At 52.2% G+C, this 13465-nt stretch overlaps 1 non-coding gene across 1 annotated transcript; it reads right to left on the bottom strand.

Moving 5' to 3' along the window:
* Positions 1–12833: 12833 nt before the first annotated feature.
* Positions 12834–12905, bottom strand: TRNAC-GCA. The gene has a single exon. It is a non-coding gene; the product is annotated as a tRNA-Cys (tRNA).
* Between the last annotated feature and the right edge of the window lie 560 nt (positions 12906–13465).

Below are 13465 nucleotides of genomic sequence, written 5' to 3'. Positions count from 1 at the left end.
GGGAGGGGTTGAGAAGGTGGCCGAGGGCTCTGAGCCTAGTGTCAGTTGCCAGGTTCCGTTGAGCCCGTCTTCTGTGCTCGTTCCCCGCGTTGGGCGGCGGAGGGGGCGCAGATCCCACCGACTGTAAGATCGAGAAGGAGACGGGGCTGACGAGCTTGAAGTAGTGAACTGGTGTGCCGGAAGGGCAGACACGCTCCAGGCTGCGGACCCTCGCGAGGGCCGGGTGCGGGGAGGACGGGGCGCTCAGGGAGGAGTAGGGCCCAGTTGACGAGGATGCTCAGAGTTGACAGGTTTGGAATGCGCTGGAGAGACGGTTAGAGGGCAAATCTACGCGCTTTCCCCAGGACCAGGTGGACTTCCCGCCCAGCTTGAAATGCAGCTGGCGGGCGGTGGCAGGGCCAGGGGTGCAGGGAGGCACAGGGAGGGCTAGGGAAGGGGTGCAGAGGCCCCTGGTGCCAGTCGTTGGGGAAACCACAAAAGGCTCCAGTCAGACCTTTTTTTATGTGTATGTTGCAGCAAAGCTACTCTCTTTGGATTTGTTAAATGCAGGAATGCACCCTCGGTCTAGGGATTCATTCGTTTCCAATGGCCGTCCAATGAGGCAGAGAGAGAGAAACGGCAGGCGCATTACATTGGCCACAGAGCGGCTTACTCTCACCCTGCTCCCAGGCTTGGCAATGACCCAGAGAGAATTCAGGCAATCGGAAGGGACAGCTCCTGGAAGCTAGCGCAGGGCCGGGCTCAGCCCCGGAACCTGGGGAGGCCAGACTTGGGCCGAAAACAGAAGAGCCGAAGAGACAAGAACTACTGAAGGGAGGTAGATTAAGTCCTGAGTCTGAGGGCGGAGGGGAGCAAACAGTGTACTTACGTGGTTCAGAGAAGGGAATTTAAGAGAGAAGTTGCCATATTATTGACTCTGAAGAGACCAAGAGGTCACCAACCCCCTCCTTTATAAAGACGCACAGAAAGGGGAAGTGATGTTCGAGGTCTCACATTTGAAAGGATGAGACTTTTCTGTTCACCAAAAATTGCAAGGCTGGGAGGACATCAGAGCCAGCAGCCGGAGGAGGGGCGGAGGCCAGGGCTGGGATGAAGGGCTGGTGAGGCCAGTCTGGGTCCTGGGCTGCAGAACCCGATCCGAGGGCAGGTAGTTACACTCCTGTGCAGTAAACCTGAGGTGCCAAGCACAGGATTGGTGCTCTGCTCACCACAGAAGGAGGAGCCTGGGTGGGGTGACGTCATCTGGGCTGGGAGGATTCCACAGATGAAAAAATGGGCAAGGCCTTCTCCATGCAGGGATTCTTAAAGGGGGGAGTGTGGAAAATGGGCTCCCATGTTAAGAGGCAGTAACTAATGAAACCCACGGAACTGGACAAGGGGTTTGTGTAGAAAACCAAGGTCAAGAAGGTTGGCTTGAAGCGGACTCGGCATGCAGAGGGGGTCTTGGATCTAGGATCTCTCACGACTGAGGAGTTCGTTTTGATCGTGTATGGTAAACCATTGCTGAGCAGGGGAGAGGCGTGAGGCAGTTGGGGGTCAGGAGACTGAGGCTGATGGCCTGGAAACCTGCCATGGTCAGCCATCTGGGTGAGCCAACCAGGTGCAATGGGCAGGCCACAGACCATGGAACTGGTGGCTGGAGGTTGCAGGGATGAAAGAGGAAATGGGCCTTTGCCACACGGGGACATTGGAAGCCTGGAAGAGATGTCAGCAGAGGTATTTTGGAGATACTTGGTGGAGGGCCATTGCTGCCCAAGACCTTTACTAGTCCGGGAATTTGAGGACCAGGGAGTGCTGGAGATGTTCAGACTTGAGAAGGAGACCACGGTGGTCTGGGGAGGCTCAGAGTGACTTTGTTATACACGGTTACCAGGACCTCCTCGGGGCATCGTGGGCCACGTGGGAATGGTAAGCCTTTCTTTTCCTAGGAAATCTGGTTATAAAGGATTAAATATAGTCAGAGACTGGTACTTGTGCGGAGCTGGGCTGTTTTGGGCTCTCTGTGGCTCTACCTTCCTTCCCTTCCTTGGCTCTGACCCTCTTCATGCCTCTCCCCGCCTCCAGGGGCCCTGTACGCCAAGGGGTCCTCCGCTCATCCCGACTGCCTGGCCCCATGGTGATTCTCACTTCCCATCCACCATAATCTCCATGGCGCCAGAGGCCAACACCTACCGAGGATGGTCACTAAAGCGTAGGCCGACTCTGGGTCCAACAGATGTGGATTTAAGCTTGACAGTTGTATGGCCTTGAGCCAGTTAATTAACAGAATCTCAACTTTGTCATCTTTTCAGTGGGGATAATAAGCTTTCCATTGTTCTGAGGCTTCAATAACATGCAGAATAAATAGCAAAGACCTTGGCACATACTAAGGTCTCGATAAAAGTTTGCTAATTTCATTATTACCTCACAGTTAAAGACGACTTCATATAGTGAACGTGGACGTTCAGGTGGGTAGTGGGCTAGGGCTGCATCCTGAAAGAATGAATCTCTGAGAAGGAAATTCCCCCACAGGCAGAAGCAGAAAGGTATTTCTGTGTGAGGACGGTCAAAGCCACGGGCAACTACATCTTGGTCTCGGCGTCAGAGTGGACAGGGATTTAAACTCACCTCTCAGCCACAAGCCAGAGTCGGCAGTGGGCGGCACCCCACCTTTCTGGGGCTCGGGTACCTTTCACAGTGCTTTCTTAGGGTGCCCTTGATTTAAGTAGAAGGCCAGACTTTCACACTCCTGTATTGCCAGTTACCATTGGCCCCCCCAGAGTTGTGTACCAGAAAGGGTAATTGCCATTAACCAAATGCTCCTTACTTTTATAGACATGACGTTATACTCATTGTATAGGTGAGGAGCTTGAGGCTCAGAGAGGTTAAGTAGGCCCAAAGTCACACAGCAACCAAATGGTACAGTCAGGGTTTGAACTCCGGTCTTTTTGTCTCCAAAACCCATGTGCGTCACTGCAACATTCTTTCCCTGGGACCTGAATGGTTATTGGAAAAGGAAATCAGCACTTCTTTCAAATTGCTTCATCTTATCCTCTGATTTAAGACAAAATTTGAGGAAACCGTAGATCTACTGAGCAGAACGTGCTCTGAGCCATATATTTGCCAACATTACGAACATAGCAAGAGAATAAAAAAGAATTTTAGAGGCAAAAAAGGCCTCAGGGTCAAATCTGTGGCCTTGCAGCTGGAGAAATGATTGTGCTGCTTCCTCCCTCAGGTATTTGTTGGGGGGCGGGGGATGCGGGCAGCCCAGGGAGCAGGGCCTGGGTCCAGTGCCCTAGGAGATGCTCATTGTCCTACAGCCCCAGGTACTTAGGAAGTACCACTTGTGTGCAAAGCGTGGTGCTGGGCTCCAAGGTGAAACAGGGAGGGATTAGGAAGCCATCTCCCCGCCCTGACAGCGCTTAGGATCGGGTGAAGACTCTGCGGCCTAGTCCTCTAGACCAAGCCTGTGGGGGTCTGGAAAGCTGGGACCATCACAGACTCCTTAAGGCAGAAAGCAAGAGCCCCACCTCCATCCCTTCTCTGTCCCTCCTGTCCGCCAGGGTAGCTCTAACCAGCCAGGTGTCCGTGGGAGACCTTTCCCGAGGCACAATCGCGGAGGCTCCTCAGATTAAGGGATCAGGGACGAGGCCTTAGGCCCTACTGTTGCCAGGGCAACGGTGAGTCAGGCCAAGGCCTCTCCTCCAGCTCTGGAAAGCCGTTTGGCTACTGAAGCCTCTCACTGCTTCCCAGGCATGGTGGGAACGTCTAGATTTCAATTTTTAAAAAATCAGTTCTGCATTTACCACTTCTAGTTGGGTTCCTTGATGTGAGTATTGTTAGTTAAAATAGAATAGAATCTAACACTTTTAGTTCTACTTTCTACAAGAGGTAACTCTTGGCTAAAAGGATTTTTTTTTTTCTTTAAAGAAAGAAAGCGAGAAAGGGAGAGAGAGAAGAACGAAAGGAAAAGGAAAGAAAGAGAAAAGGAAGAGAAAAATTAAATGTAGCACTGACGTGGCCTTACACGGGAACTTCCGGTCAGTCATGAGCCCCAGCCTTGAGTTCATGAGGGACGATTCATTGGGTCTTACCGTGTTCCAGGCACCGCGCCAAGTAAATGCTTTCATTGAATCTTACCCTGTGACGACCTGTGAAATCGGTATTCGGCCCCTGTCTTCCAGATGAAGTTCAGAGAGGTTAAGCAATGAGCCCAAGGTCACATGGCCAGAATTGAAACCTAAGTGTGTGGGGCCCCAAGGGGCTGCTGTTAACTGCTCCTACACACTGCCTTCCAATTTCTTCATCGTGGATCCTTAATAAAAAAGGAAACTTCAACTTTGCATTACTCTAGCTGATAGACAGTGGTGGTGCTGTCTATCACCACCCCCTGGAAAGGCCCCGTGCACCTGCCGGCGGGTGGGGGCCGGTTCCTCCGTGGCTGGGCCGTCCAGCTAGTCCCCGTTTGTTTGTTTTAATTTTTTTTGAAGATTTTATTTATTTGTTTACTTGAAAGAGAGAGAGAGAGAGCACAAGATGGGGGAGGGTCAGAAGGAGAAGCAGACTCCTCGCTGAGCGGGGAGCCCAATGAGGGGCTCGATCCGGGACTCCAGGATCATGACCTGAGCCGAAGGCAGCCGTTCAACTGACTGAGCCACCCAGACGCCCCTTTTTTTTATTTTTTAAAGATTTCTTTATTAACTTGAAAGAGAGAGGGAGAGCAAGGGGAGGGGCAGAGGGAAAGGGAGAGAGAGAGAAAACCTCAAGCAGACTCCATGCTGAGTGCAGAGCCCGACACGGGGCTCAATCCCATGATCCTGAGATCTTGACCTGAGCTGATATCAAGAGTCTGCGGCTTAACCGACTGAGCTACCCAGGCGCCCCTAGCCCCTGTTTTTAAAAATGAGCCCCTCTCCTGCTTCAGGCATTTGGGAAGAGAGAGCTGTGTGTTAAGGCCAGGGGCTCCCCTTCTGTTTCTTTCTGAAGTGGGGACCTAACAAGCCATTTGCTTAACAGAGAAGGAGCTGGGTGAGGGAGATTATTACAAAGAAAACGCACCTGCTAATAAAATCACACTTTCATCTTCCAGGCCTACACCACCTCTTGGTTCTCACCATCCCTTCCACCACCACCATGAGAACGAAACTCCCTTTTTCTTTGTAAAATAATATCCAGGTTCTCAAAATAACTCGAGTATAAGACGGGAGCACCACCACTGTCTATCAGCTAGAGTAATGCAAAGTTGAATTTTAATGACAAAATATACCAAGGAAAATTTCTATCCTCATTAGTAATTTTTATTTAAATAATGAATATCAGGATAACAAACTGTTTCATTTCAGAATCGGTATAGTCTAAGTATACACTCTCCTTAAGAACTATATTCAATCAGTTCTTTATTTACAGGATACACAAATACTAAGGTTGTGCCCTCAAAGAATTGAAATTGATTGGATTTAAGCTAAATTCAGCAGAAAATTAAACAGGCTATGAAATGTGACTTTTGCCATTCTCCCACTGAAGGTATGATCCAAGAGCCACATGGTTCCACGATCTGATTTTCTGCAGGCAATTTATTTATACAGATTCTGAAATCTAAGGTGTTAAAATCTAACATAAAATGTTTATGTGTGTATTGTCCTACTTGGATTAATCATCATCCCTAAAAGTCACATTAATTTTGTCCAAAAGCAAAAGCAGTAAATTGGTTTCCCTTGAACAATTTAATAACAAATACCCAACTAAAATTATTATTATTCCCTTCCCACTTTAATGCGGTGGTTTCCTTAGCTTATCTTGACTTAATTGATGATTTACTAAGCCAAAGATTTGTAATATATTTTGAAATAGGTTTGGAAAAAAATGAAACCAACATTTCAGAGCACTGCTAAAAAAGCAAGTCAATATCCAGACCAAATTACACCAATCTCTCCAGTATATTTAATTCAAACAGTAGACATATTGAGAAGAAATAGACACATTTTTCTTGCCCGAATCTGTGCCAGCTCCTTAGAGTCTTGGAATGAGCATAAACTGCATACAAACATGCTTGGGTGTTCATTTTACCAAAAAGATGAACTCTCATTAGTATGTAATAATCGCATAATAGAATTTCAGAATTTAATTGAAAACCCTTCTCTCCCAAAAGAAAATAGCATTGTTATATTTTTCTGTGAAAGGAATTTCTGAGTCCCAACCAATAAAAGTTTATCTTAAAATTGACTGAGCCCTTTATTTCTTCAAGAGAAGGTATCAAGTCTCCTCCGTAAATATAACAGAAGAAATCATTTTATTTACCACCCAGTATGAGGACGTTTAACCATCTCCACACCTGGGAAATGAAGCCAATTCCTTGGAAGAAACTAAATAGGTAGGAACGAAATCTATCATATTTTAGAATCTCAGATTAAGGACACAACATCTTCATTGAATTTACCATGATCCGCCAAATGCTCTGCGCTTCATCTGTCAGTGTTTTCAGGCTTTTGTTTTTAGCCCCAGAATCCCGTTTAAATAAAACCATCTTCTGAAGGTAAACAAGTGAAATACCTGCGGCCGGGTGCCAAGTTGGAGCACCAACCCAAGGGGGATACTAAGCCCACCTGCTCAGCCCTCCCCGGCCCTGGGGGTCTCTGACCACCCTTCTCCCTTACTTCTCAGTTCAATCCAAACTCTGTGTGTTTAATGTATCCAGCAACTCATCGCACACTTACTTCATTCTCTGATAGATCAGGGGGGTTCTTAAGTTTCTTTCTTCTTTTGGGGGGTATATGCATTTCTACTCTCTAAAACCTCTCCATCACTGGGCAGATGTTCTCATCAGTGGCGAGTCATGGTGAAATCTAGGGAGGTGACACTCTCCAAGAATCCCTGGAAGGCGGGGTGTTGGGGGGGGAATAGCACAGATGGCCAGAAAAGCCCTGTCAGAAGCTGCAAGGATCCCCAAAGTTATTTTTACAGCAACAGCCTACACTGGGACGGCAAGAGGAGATCCAGGTGCAAGAGGCGTCTGCAGGACCCTCGGCCACACAACATGGCTGCGTGCAGCCTGGAGGGTCCCCCGGCTCCTCGGGGCTCCCCTAGGCTCCCCTGAGCGCCCCGGGCTGACCCAAGCGAGGGACTCAATGCATGTTAAGTGATGGGGTGAAGGAGCCACGGGTGACTCTGTGCAGGAAGGAACACAGGTAAACCCCCCCCCCCCGCCCCGCCCCTGCCCAGTCTCTGCCCGGTTGGGATGCAGACTATTTTCTTCATTAAAGCTAAGCCAAAACCTTTCAAAGATATGTATTTCAGCCTCGATATTAGGTAGAGCCCCCGGGTCACTGCCCAATCCTCCCACCGCAGTCGCGGGGTGCCCAGGGCAACGACAGGAATCCTCTGGGCTGCGCCCGCCTCGGGAGGAGGGTCACTCCCCTCCCTCCTGAGCCCAAGCCTGAGCGGAGCTGGGCTGCGGGGAGATGGGGCCGTTGGCATCTGCCTGGCAGCCGGGAAGCCCTCCCACCCTTCCGCGGCCGGCTGCGAGCTGTCCTTGTCGTCCGTCCGTTTGCACAGGCCCGCGGCGCCGCCGAGCCTCTCCCGCTTCCAGTCGGCCGGCTCCGCGGCGCCGTCCCGCTCTCGGCGGCCGCACGCTCAGCCCCCGCACGGCCGAGGCGGTCCCCCCGCGCCCCGGCCCCGAGCCCCGGCCCCCGGCCCCGCCGCGCCGCGCGCCCAGTCCCCGCGCCGGCCCTTCCCGCCCGAGCCCTCCTCGACTCCCCGGCAGGCCGGGCCCGAGCGCGCCCCTGGGAAACGGGCACCGGCGCGGCTAGCTTGCTGCGAGCTGATGGAGCTGCCGGAAGGCCAGTTTTTTATTTTAAAAAACCTTATTTCTATAGATTTCTTTTAAATACGTGTATATATGCGTTTTGTACATCTAACATTGAATAACTTGAATTCTTAAAATTTCTCGGCCGGACCCTCGGCCTCGCTGCCCGCGCCCCCGCCACGTGGGGCGGCCGCGGCCGTGCTGCCCCCTGCCGGCCGGAGCCCGGAGCCCGGAGCCGGGAGCCCGGAGGCCGCCGCGCGCACCTGGCCGCCCGCGGCCGCTCTAGGAACGCGGGCCTCTCGGTGGTGGCGCGGGCGGCCGCCGCGCGCCCACCAGGGGGCCGTCCCCAGAAGCCCGGGCTGTCTCCCTCGGGGGCGTCCCGGAGCCGCGGCCCCCGCCGCCTGGCGCCGGCGCTTTCCCGTGTGCTCGTCTCCTCGCGCGCCCCGCCTGCCCGGCCCCGTTCCCCGAGCTTCGTGGGGCCCGTTCTTTGTGCAGACCCGGGCGCGAACACAAAGGCGAGGCCTCGGGGCTCGCCGCGCGGCGGGGGCGCAGACACCGACCCCGCCCGGAGGCCCGGAGGCCCGGAGGCCCGGAGGCCCGGAGGCCCGGAGGCCCGCAGCCGCTGGAGGGGCGCGCGGGAAGGGAGTCGCGGGGCGCGGCGGGCCGAGGGCCGGCCCCCAGCTGCAGGCCGCAGGGACGCTCTCGCGGGCCGCGCTTGCTTTGCCCGCCCTCCGCAGGCTCGACCCGGGGAGGCCGGGGGCCGACGGCTGCAGCACGCGGACGTGGACCTCGAGAAGCACCGGCCGAGGGCTGGGCTTCTTGTTTGTTCTTCCATACCTGTTCAAATATTGGTCTAGTTATTTCCAGGCGGTAGAATTGCCCTGCCACAGGGGATGGACTTTTTCCCCTTAAGGCTTTTGATGCGTGTTGCCAGACCTTCCCCCGGAATGCCCACCGGCTCGTGCTTGTCTGCGGGAGGCAGATCGGGAGGTCGGGTACCTGGCGGCCGGCCGGGCTGGGAACCGGGAAGCCCGGCTCCTGCGGGGGAGGGGAGGGAGGTGAACGGTCGCCTGGCATTTGAGGAACAGCGTGTGTGCTTCCGTGTGACCCGGCAGGGCCTTGGAGCCGTGGCTGGTCCTTGTGGGGCCCGATTCCCGACTCTCGATGGATTTGGATGCTTTGAGACGTTGAGCACCTGGAGGGATCCTCTGAAAATGAGATTTGACCGTGGTCCTCTTTTACTTGTCACCCTCAGAGCAGTGGTTCGCCATTGCTCTGAGGGTAAAATCCAGAGTCCCGACGGGCCCACCAGGCCCTGCCTAGCTCTGCAGCCCTCCGCTGGGCTGTGTACCAGTTTCCCAGAGTTGCCCTAACAAAGTACCGCAGACTGGGTGGCTTTACACCCCAGAAGCTGAGGGGGAATCTGTTCCTCACTTCTAGCTTCTGGCGGCTGCCAGCAATCCTTGGCACCCCTTGGCTTATAAACGCTTCACTCCCGTGTCTGCTTCACTCCAGTGTCTGCCTCTCTGATCACATGGCATCTTCCTTGTGTGTGTGTGTGTGTCTTGGTGGTGTTCTCCTGTGTCTCTATCTGGGTGTCTCTCCTTTTATAAGGACAACAGTCGGGTTAGATTAAGGACCCACCCTAATCCGGTATGACCTCATCTTAATTTAACTAATTGTATCTGCAATGACCATATTTTTTTTTTTAAGATTTTATTTATTTATTTGAGAGAGGGAGAGAGAACGAGCACAGGGAGGGGCAGAGGGAGAGGGAGAAGCAGGCTTCCCGCTGAGCAGGGAGCCCGATGCGGGGCTCGATCCCAGGCCCCTGAGATCATGACCTGAGCCGAAGGCAGACGCCCAACAGACTGAGCCACCCAGGTGCCCCTGCAATGACCGTATTTCTAAATAAAGCCACATTCTGAAGTTCCTGGGAGCACATGAATTTGGGGGGACCTCTTCAACCCACAGGAGGCTGTCTCCCCTGACTCGGGCATCCTGGCCTTCCCTGCTCTTCGGGCTCAGGCCTCCACCCGAACTGCACGGGGTCCTCCTGGACCACTCGTCTCCGCCTAACTTCCCTTTCTCCCTCAAGGTGAGATGGAGATGCCACAGCCCCGGAGAAGCCCTCCGGAGCCCCACAGACTCGCGTCACCCCGCCCCATGTACGGGCTCAGGGCCATCATCACAATCACCTCTCAAGGAGTACCTGAGTGACAGTGTGTCTCCTGAGGGACGGGTGTGCCTCCTCCACTAGAAAGTTGCCCCCACGAGGCCGGGAGCCAGATGGACTGAAGGAACAATAACAAACCTAAGTTCATGGCCAAGGGGACTTACAGACTGACACGGGGACGCCTGTTGCAATGGGACTGGCCTGACACGGCAGGCCCTGGGTTGAGTCCCCTGCAGAGAGCCCATGAGAGGGTCTCAGAGGCGGGGGCCGCGGTACATGGGCAGAGACAGTCTGCATTCAGCCGAGGCTCCGCCCTTTCCTCGGTGGCACGAGAAATAACGGCCACTGTCTGACCCTGTCCCGCCTCGCTGCCCTCTATTTGAACCCCTGTCCCACACCGTCCCTTTGCTGCAGTCACACTCCCCCGTCCTGCCGAGCTCGTCCCTGCCTCAGAGCCCCGGCAGGTCTGTACCCACAGCCGGGAATGTTCTGTGTCCACATCTGACCCACTGGCTTATCATCCAGACTGGGGCTCGAATTGTCACTTCCCTGAGCACTCCACTCCGCGCCATCATCTTCCATCACATCACCCCGCTCCATGTGACTCTCGTGCTTTCCGTATCTGCAATGATCTGCTTCCTTTGTGTTCTTGGCTGTCACCCCACACCTCTCAGAACATAGGTTCCTCCAGGGCAGACACCTTGTTCGCCTTGTTCACTGCTGAGGCCTCGCTCGGTGCTAGACTAGAACCTGGAACGGAGTGGGTGCTTACTAAGTATTCGTTGCGTGACTGAAAGTTATTTAAAACCCTTTTGGGGCGCCTGGGTGGCTCAGTCGTTAAGCGTCTGCCTTCAGCTTGGGTCGTGATCCCAGGGTCCTGGGATCGAGCCCCGTATCGGGCTCCCTGCTCGGCGGGAAGCCTGCTTCTCCCTCTCCCTGCTTGTGTTCCCTCTCTCGCTGTCTCACTCTCTGTCAAATAAATAAATAAAAATCTTAAAAAAAAAAAAAACCCTCTAGTATTCTATTTCTTCATCTACAAAATTGGGGTCATCTTAGCTACTTCACAGGAGATAATAATTGTACCCACCTCAAAGGGTCCTCGGGAGGGTTAAATGGGAAGAGGTATGAGCAGGGCCTCGCATACTAAACACTCAACATATCCAAGCTATTATTAATATCTTAGGTTGACGCACCTCCTAACTCGCAGGGGGGCAAGATGGCGGCTGAGGTGGTAAGTCTTAGAGACCCCCAGTGATCCCACCCTCAGGTTCTTCCAGTTACCCAACCGTTACCACAAATGGATGGAAGAAGTGTGGTATCATGGAAATAGCCACGGACTTGGACCTGGGAGGTCTTGAAATTGAGTCTCTTGGAAACTTTCTGAGGCTGTGTCCTCATCTTCAAAATGGAAGAAACTATTCCTACAAACCTTAATTATAATGCATATTTCCCAAATAAGTATTCCATTGATTCTATTGATCTTAAAGCAATTACTTATTAATTACGTCAATAGGAAATTGTATTGCTTCTAATTACTAGAAGGGAATAGTTTTGTTTTTGTTTTGAGAGAGAGAGAGAGAGCACACGTGATTGGGGGGCGGGGGGGTTGCAGAGGGAGAGAATCCTAAGCAGGCTCCTCACCCAGCACAGAGCCCGACATGGGGCTTGATCCCAGGACCCTGAGATCACGACCTGAGCCCAAATCAGGAATTGGACACTTAACCGACTGAGCGACCAGGAGCCCCTAGAAGGAAATACTTTTTTTTTTTTTTAAAGATTTTATTTATTTGGCAGAGAGACAGCAAGAGAGGGAACACAAGCAAGGGGAGTGGGAGAGGGAGAAGCAGGCTCCCCGCTGAGCAAGGAGCACGATGCGGGGCTTGATCCCAGGACCCTGGGATCATGACCTGAGCCGAAGGCAGACACTTAACAACTGAGCCATCCAGGCGCCCCAGAAGGAAATATTCTTAAATTTGTAATATTTATTGGTTTTTCTGATTTTGAAAGTAATACATTTTATTGTAGAAAATTTTTTTTCTAATTTGATAGGTGTAAAATATTATAATGTTTTAATTAGTATTTCTTTGGTTTTACTAAGGTTTATTCTGATTTATTGAGACTGAACACATCCTTGATGACCTTTGTCATTATATGTGGGCTCTTTACATGTGAAGGATATTAATTTGGAATATTTTGTCTATCATAAATGATGAGAATATTTTCCCAAGTTGCTATTAACCTTTTGATTTTGTCCACCTACTTAAACTTTTAATGCTTATTAGCCAAATCTATTGCTATTTTCTGTTGTGATTTCTTCCACGGGAATGCTTTCCTTGCTGTTCTTAAATCAGTTAGATATTCATTTATACTCATTTACTTTTATTTATTTATACATCATGCTTTTTTTTGAGATCACCTCCAGTGCAGAGTCCGCTCAGGATTCTCTCTATCCCTCTGCCCCTTCCCCTACTTTCTCTCGCTCTCTAAATAAATAAATAAAATCTTTTAAAACATCTACTTTCTTAACAACTTTCCAAATACACAACACAGTATTGTTAGCTATGCCACCATCCTGTACCTTACATCCCAGGACTTAATTATGACTGGAAATTGTACCTTTTGACACTCTTTACCCACCCTTTTTTTTACTTTACTTAATGCGGTTAGCTTGCATACCATTTCTGGGGCTGGCAAGGCCGACCTCGCCTGGGACCCCAGAGCGCAGGATGTGAGTTTCTCTCTGCTCTCTCTGGTCCTGGTTCTTGGGAGCCTGCTCTCCGCGATGCTGTGGGCAGAGGGCAAGAGAGGAGGATGGGGGAATGGTTGCAAATCAGCTTTGCAGCCAGAACGCGGGATAAAACACACAGTGCCTGCAGGGGGCACCCGGATTTGAACCGGGGACCTCTTGATCTGCAGTCAAATGCTCTACCCCTGAGCTATACCCCCAGGCATATAAGCTTTGTCTCACGCACACTCTTCTACTCACAACCGCTGCAACTGGTCTTGCTGGCCTCTGCAGCCTCCGCGGCCTCCCCGCCTCCAGCTTCCTTCCAAACTGGCCTTTCTGCTCTGAACACCAGCTTGCTCTCTTCCCTGGAGTTAGGTGGATCGAGGGGTCAGATGCCCACAGCCGGAGGCAGCAGAGGTTCGGGGAACCTCTCCTTATCTCGACGCCAAAACCCAGGCCTCCTGGAGCCCCTCTCCACGCCCTGCACGGGGTCTGAGAGCATGGGCCACCTGTTTTTTTTCCATCTAGCATCTTCTCTCATCTGCCCCCCTGGGGTCCTTTCTCCCTTTTGCCCTTCTCCTCCCCCCACCCATTCCCTGGTGTCACTCAGGGCCTTCCCCTCCGCTCTCCTCTCCTAGCCGCCGAGACCTCGTGGGCCCTTACTAAATCAAGATGGTCTTCCCCCAAGCTAACTCCTGGCCTGCGCTGTGAATGGGAGACCAGGCCCAGTAAATACAACGGAATCGGTGATCCAAGCTCCGAGAACTGTGAAAATAAC

The sequence above is a fragment of the Mirounga leonina genome, unplaced genomic scaffold (assembly GCF_011800145.1).
Source record: "Mirounga leonina isolate KUSES-001 unplaced genomic scaffold, KU_Mleo_1.0 Mir_174, whole genome shotgun sequence".
Taxonomy (NCBI): Eukaryota; Metazoa; Chordata; class Mammalia; order Carnivora; family Phocidae; genus Mirounga; species Mirounga leonina.
The sequence above is the reverse complement of the archived record's forward strand: the minus strand, read 5'-3'. Positions and strand labels throughout refer to the sequence as shown.